The 7,694-nt window shown below is 31.5% G+C and overlaps 1 non-coding gene across 1 annotated transcript; it reads right to left on the bottom strand.

The window, feature by feature from the left end:
- Nucleotides 1-7,273: 7,273 nt before the first annotated feature.
- On the bottom strand, nt 7,274-7,347 carry TRNAM-CAU. Its single transcript has one exon. It is a non-coding gene; the product is annotated as a tRNA-Met (tRNA).
- Between the last annotated feature and the right edge of the window lie 347 nt (nt 7,348-7,694).

Genomic DNA, 7,694 nt, shown 5'->3' on the forward strand with positions numbered 1-7,694 from the left:
GTGATCTTTTTAGAATCTGTTAAAGTTGTTATGAATTAGTTAGTCTATTACTTGCTTCTTAAGTCATCTTGTGCAAGTATATATATCCTTGTACTTTCTTCTCTTGATGTAGAGAATTATACATAATAATAAAGGCATATTCATTGAATACATTCTTGTTTCACATCATGTCTTTCTCCTTTATAGGAGGACATCTTCTGTCCAACAGATGTACTCCCTTTTATATTATAGTAATATTATCAAATATGCCTTCATCTTCTCCATCTATCACTGTTAAACTCAAAGTTACAGAAGAAGAAAGTGATACATGTGAGGCACAGCAGACACATAGATGGGTGGCTTGTAATTCCATTGTAAAATAGTAATAACTTGTTTCATAATTTATTTATTATTGTAGTTATAAATTTTAATAGAAAGTTAGTTATAAGTTAGTTGATTGTAATTTTGGGTTTATTCATTGATTCTGAGTTGTATATAAGGTTGTATGATTGCACATTCAAGTTAATGAGAATCAATTGAGAAATTCTCCAAATCATCCACTTCTCTCTTTTCTTTCTACTTTTCCTTTATCTCTCCGTTTTCCCTCCTTTTTCTATTAGAAGCGGCTACAAGCTTCCTTTCACTCAATTGCGATTCTCTTCACTATTTCTTTGATCATTGTGTTTTTGTAATGGGGTTTTTCATATTTGAAATGGTATCAGATCTTCCATTGAGAAGTTCAGTTGCACATTTTTCATCTCAATTTCTTGTAGAATCATTTTTTTCTTGATCAGATCCTCTTTCAATTTGTTTCAATGGTTGTGAATCCTCTAACTGATCCAACAAGTCCTTACTACATGCATCCTAATGAAAATTCAGGAGTAGTCTTAGTTTTTCCACCATTGATAGGTGGAAATTATCACCTGTGGTGTAGAGCAATGGTCATGGCTTTGAAGACTAAGAACAAAATGTAGTTTGTTGATGGAAGTCTTCCAAGAACTGCCATAACTGATTCAATTTCTAGTGCTTGGGATAAATGCAATACTCTTATGTTGTCTTGGATTAATCATTCATTTGATCCAACCATTGCACATAGTATTCTTTGGCTCGAAACTGCTATGGAAGTTTAGGAAGATCTTCGAGAGAGGTATTATCAGGGTGATGTGTTTAGAATTTGTGAATTGCAAGAATAACTCTATACTTCTAAGCAAGGTAATCTTTCTATTAGTGCCTATTTTACTCTGTTGAAAGGCTTACTGCAAGAGCTTGATTATTTCAGGCCAATTCCATCTTGCTATTATGACATAAAATGCACTTGTACATTAGTTCCTATAATTAGTCATATAGAGAAGGTGACTATGTGATCAAGTTTTTAAAGGGACTAAATGAGCAGTATAGTGATGTTAGGTCACAAATTATGCTAATGGAACTTTTGCCTAGCATCAATAAAGTGTTCTCATTGTTGATGCAATAGGAAAGGTAGATGAAGAGAAGTAGTTATAGAGGAAGAGGATATAAAGGAAATTATTCTAGAGGCATTATGGCTAATAATGAAAGAGGATCAAGGTGAAGAAATTATAATTCAAAAGTGTGTACATATTGCAACAAAACTAGGCATGCAGTAGATACTTGTTATAAGAAGCATGAGTTTCCACCTTATTACAAGAGAACTAGTAATGTGAACAATCTCTCTGCAAATCATGAGATTTATGATGATAATGTTGGGACAAATGAGGAAGCAAAATTTGAATCTCATTTTGTCACTTTCACACCTTATCAATTCTATTTGTATAATGACCTCTATATTCCATGTTTTAGTTTCAATCTTATTTCTGTGTCAAAGTTAACATGTACTCTAAATTGCAAACTAATCTTTTCTGATATATAATGCTCCATTCAAGATGTGTCTACCCTGAAGATGATTGGTGTAGCTGAAGTCAAGGGAGGATTGTATACCTTATCTCATGATAGTTTGTCTGTTATAAAGCTTTGTCAGTTCAATAATGTCACTACAAGCCACAAAGATCTTTCATATTTGCGAAATATCAAAGCAAACCTTAGGCACATGATGACATATTTGTTGTGGTTAATGATTTATTGATCCTTTGATGAGCATGAGGCATTCCAAATGTTGAATACGAACAGAGTGAGCAAGGAAGTGATGAAAATGTTTTGTAAATGTTTAGGGTATTGATTGTTGAAAGTATAGTTAAATGGTATCTGTTGTGTTTCACAATATTAGTTTCTATGTGGTTGAACATTTTTTATATTACTATTACAAACATTTTTATTTTTATGAGGAATCCTATGTGTTATGTGTGGAATTTGGTACATGGTGATGTATATTGATGACAAAATGGGCAATGCTAGAGGGGCCGCCTGTATAGCCTATAATTTTTTGAGTAAATTACACTAACATTCTTGAGTTTTAGTAAAATTACACAAATTATCTCTCACTTTTCTACACCTATACAAATCCCCCTAATTTTTATACTTTCATTGCATTGACCATATCTGCATGAGAAATAAGTGTATTCTTTTAAACAAAAAAATATGATAAATACAATTAAGTTAAACAAAACATGATGTATTTTAGTGACAAGTCCAAATAATATACAAATCAATGTATTTTATTATTTTTGGTTGCAAAATGCATCAATTCTGAAGAAATATTGTTTAAATTGCTCTTATACTATATCGTAATGAACCGAAAATAATAAAGAGGTATTGACTCATATATTATTTGGACTTGTCACCACAATATACCATATTTTGTTTAACTAAATTGCATTTATCATATTTTTTTGTTTAAAAGATTACACTTATTTTTTGTACAGTGGTGGTCAGTGTAATGAAAGTATAAAAATTAGAGGTTTGTACAGGTGTAAAAAATGAGGGGTGGTTTGTGTAATTTCGCTAAAACTCAGGGGTGTCAGTCTAAGTTTTTTGTTGGTGTGGCATGCAAGTTTTGTCCATTTGCCCACCAAGCATGCAGACATTTCTATTGGGCAATATGGGCGGCCTGTAAGCATAATATAATATGGTTTTGTCAACTTCATATAAAATATCAAAGTTTTTTTTAAAATTTTTGTTTTTCTCAACTACTTTATTTAAATTCTTTTTATTTTTAAATTATTTATCAATGTTCATGGGCCACCCGCATGTCTATTATTCTATTTTAGAATGGGTTTGTTTACACATATATTCATATCGGCTTAATTTTTGCCGGGAACTAGCAAAATGTGTGATGGAAACATCTAAATGTGGTTGAAAGCTTTATTTTTTATCCTAAAATAAGCTAAGTAGTTGACCACTCCATAATAATGTATTTTTGTAACTCATTTTGCATTATCCCTTTTTCTCTCCTTAGATTTTGTGGGGCTAAAATTTTGTTTTATACTTTTATCAGGCTTTCATTCTTTTTGAAGTTTCAGGTGAAGAAAGAAGTTGAAGGAGCTACGGTTGAAGAAGTTGAAGCTTTAATTGTGGTTTTTTCTTCAAAAGTTTATAACTTTACATCATAGTTTTTTAGTTCGTTCAGACTTTTTATGATTATGCATTAACTATTACTCTGTACTTGATGTATTATCTCAAATCGTTTTTTACAATTCATTTGACCATGAACTTTTGTGGTAAACTAAAAACTATTTTCTAGAACTTGACATATATATTCACTAAATTTATGCTATTCACTAAAGCTGAAGTTGCGTCAACATACATTTCTCCTTGAATAGGAAACTCCATAATTTCTTAGACCATATGTAACGCAGTAATGTACCTAGTATATTGTTGATGCATGCTTATATGAAATCAAACTTTGGTCCTCTACATATTTGGTACCCCACATTTAGTAATTACTCTAATAATTGAGATTCTTCAACAGAATATGATAAAGATAAATGCAGATGGTCCTATATATGTAGAGGAAATTTCTTCTCTCAAATGAGCTTATCTAAAGTAAATTAGTTATGGGTTTATGGAATTCTGACTTTTCAATTTTTTGTTTGAATTTTAGGACCTTAGTGGTTATGCGAGATTGATTCTGTGTGATATGATATTGATGATTTATTTAATGTGATTTGATAGTTAAATGTAAGAAATTTCAAGAACCTTTAAGGTTCACAAGTTAATTCAATCTAATAAGTTCATATTCTAGTTTGATCCAAGTATCCAATGGTATCTCTCCCCAATATTTTCTGTTATTACGAACTTATTTTCTTGTTAATCTAATGATAGTTGAGGGAATGAGAAAATTAACATGCATCTTGTTTAGGTTATTATAATGAGAAATATATATATATATAGTAAAGTGTAAGTTTTTTGCACTATCAATATATCATTCTCATTCATTTTCAATTATTTTTTATTTTTAAATTTTAAATAAAAGTGATATAAATGAATGATAAATAATGTATTAAATGTGTATAAATTGTTACACTAATATATGTATTCTATGGGTTGGGAATTAATATTAGATTGATCGCTTTAACCCACTATTTTGATAATGTTGCTTACTGTACTCACATTCGGGTTATTTGGAGAAGTCAGGCGTTCAAGAAGTCAATTAAGTGAATTCTAATAGAAGTTGAACTTAAGAATTGATAGAAAAATAATTAAGGCAACATGTTGAATAGTAAGGAACTCTGGAACCAATAATCAAAGTGAACGCAAAACAGTTGAAAAATCTCAACATGTTGTATTTGCTGTATTTATCTTCTACTTAGATAATTTCTTTTTATAACACATTACTTTTTCCCACATTTATAATAATCATTTTCAGGTTGCCTCCCAAAAAATATTACTCTCAAGAATTAAATTTTTGATATTTTGGTCATTTAAACATTTATAATGATTGAGTATAAGTTTCAGTTTTCAAGTGTATCCTTTAATTATTTTTTACCTTTAAGATAAAAATTGTATACTAAATAACAAATAACAAATAATAATACAATAAAGAAGTGTTGGTTCAAATGGTATATGCTTGATTCTCCTTAAGCAATGTTTCAGATTTGAATCTTATGGATGAAAAATGTACTCGCTAAAAGAGTTAACCCCTCCTTTGTGAGGTACGTGTAGAAACAAAAAAAAAATAATACAAGTTGCAGACTGCATGTTAAAACACAATTGTTATAAAAGTGGGAGCTTGTGTCTAATAACATCTAATGGAGAGTTTGAATAGGCAAAGTATACTAAAAAATAATTGATAAGAAATGCCACTTTCTGCCTAAAAATGTAAGATACAGATTATCTATCATGATCGCCTAAGAAAAACACTAAGTAGCAATTGGATAAGCTTTCACTGCTGTTCCTCATAGCATTTAGGTGCTGCTCCTTTAATTTCATCAGCACCCATTATCATCCTGAAAAGCACACCAAAAAACATACCAAATCAATAAGGGTATGCTAGGTAAAGATAATGAAGAAGTACAATCAAACAATCAAGCAAAATAAAAAAACATATATAATGCAATTCGACGAAGATTCAGCAACCGAATCACCAGTTTTAACATGGATCAAAATGTCAAAGAACATAATTTTTTATTACCTTGCTCAAAACATTACTACCACCAGCCTTGAACCTATCCACCTCATACATGGTAGTAGCATGGAGAGTCCTATGAAGCAGAATTTGCACGATCTATCACCTACAATGAAAATTCACACAAACCCATTTGAAATTAGATAATATAAAACAGCTGGTATAAACAGGATTATTATTCAAAAAATATGCACTATAAAGCGAAATACAATGTCTGACCTATTCTTTTCTTTTGAATGTTAGCTATGTCAATCTACAAAAGAAAGGTACAGATAAATTGAAGAATCACGACCATCTTTAGAAGTTCTCATAAGGCTGTGTCACTGTGTGTGTGTGTGTGTGAAAATGCAGCCAGGAAATATGAAATCAGAACCAGAGAACCTAACATTTCACAACAAACAATTCAAGGCATGTCGCAGGAGTGTGTGTGTGTGACTCACTAGAGATACTAAGAAGAACCAGCATCACGAACTCTTAGTTTATTCCAAATGAAACTACCAAATGCTTCCTACTATTTGATGAATGAGGAAGTGGTAGTAAACAGTGCAATTTATTTACATAAATAGGAAACAAGCTAATATGGCCATAAAAAAAACAACTCATTTGGAAGACTAATCAAGGACAATATATAGAACACAGAGGACAGCACTTAATGCAAACATCACCCCATTGCAATTTTGTCTAAACACTTATTAATGTCAAAAAACAAAATTAATAAACCTAAAACTACCAAGACATGTTTCTCAAGTATACCACAAGTATGAATCCTGGTGTCCTACCTACATATAATGTCAAGTTCGACTCTGAAAATTGATCTGAAGATGTAATTAATTCCAACCTCTAGAATTTCAATTTAATGTATCATTAGACAAACTGAACTTCCACCAAATATCAAGATGACAGGCTATGAATCTAAACTTTAGAAAGCTTTATATTGAAGCACCCAATAATCAAACTAAGCCCAACCTCATATTTCTCTGCTCTCTCTTCCTTAAATCTTATTAACAATTTTCCGAACAAATGAACCATGAAAATCATGTTCTTTTACCACATTAGTTAAGCATAATGAAAAATTGAGAACAACAAAACTCCAATACTAGGAATTCAATTTAATGAAAGAATAGAGTGAGTGAGTGAAATTAATGAAAGAATAGAGTGAGTGAGTGAGTGAATGGAAATGCGTGAGAAAGGAAGTATTATTATTGCTATTACTAGGAGTTGAGGGGAAAAACTGTATTGCGTCAGATTTTTCACCAATAACAGAATACTTTTGTCTGTAAATAATGCATATTTTATTCCATTCATAAATCTATTTTCTTCCCTATGAGTTCTAGTCTCAATAAGACTACTAGTTTTTACTGTTCATATGTTATGATTTGAATATACCACACCAATTCGTTATGTATGGATGATGAGATTCCATTGATACAGAGTGAATCGTTCTTTTTTCTCTGACAGATGGTCAGAACTTCATCTGGGTTCGAATCCTACTGAGAGGTCCACTAGAGATCAGAAATTGTTGAAGAAAGAACAAGATGTTTCTTTTGTTCTTTCCAGGCGATCGAAAAATAAAGAAATAGTTAATATATTCAAGATAATTATGTATTTACAAAATACCGTCTCAATTCATCCTATTTCATCAGATCCGGGATGTGATATGGTTCCGAAGGATGAACTGTCCCGTTCCAATAAGATTTTATTCTTGAACAAAAATCCGATAGACTTATTGGTATTGGAGGGAGGGTCCCATTGGCGTGCATCCAGTAGGAATTGAACCTACGAATTCGCCAATTATGAGTTGGGCGCTTTAACCATTCAGCCATGGATGCTTAGCGGGAATCCTCGTACATAGTGAATAACCAAATTCCAATTGAAGTGAAATCTTTCGGATAAATCAATGCAATTATCAATGCAATTTAGGAGGATTCGATGAAAGGACATCAATTCAAATTCTGGGTTTTCGAATTGAGAGAGATATTGAGAGAGATCAAGAATTCTCGCTATTTCTTAGATTCATGGACCCAATTCAATTCAGCGGGATCTTTCAGTCACATTTTTTTCCATCAAGAAAGTTTTATAAAACTCTTGGACTCCCGAATTTGGAGTATCCTACTTTCACGCAATTCACAGGGTTCAACAAGCAATCGATATTTCACGATCAAGGATGTAGTACTCT

Source organism: Lupinus angustifolius, unplaced genomic scaffold, assembly GCF_001865875.1.
Source record: "Lupinus angustifolius cultivar Tanjil unplaced genomic scaffold, LupAngTanjil_v1.0 Scaffold_1_87, whole genome shotgun sequence".
Taxonomy (NCBI): domain Eukaryota; kingdom Viridiplantae; phylum Streptophyta; class Magnoliopsida; order Fabales; family Fabaceae; genus Lupinus; species Lupinus angustifolius.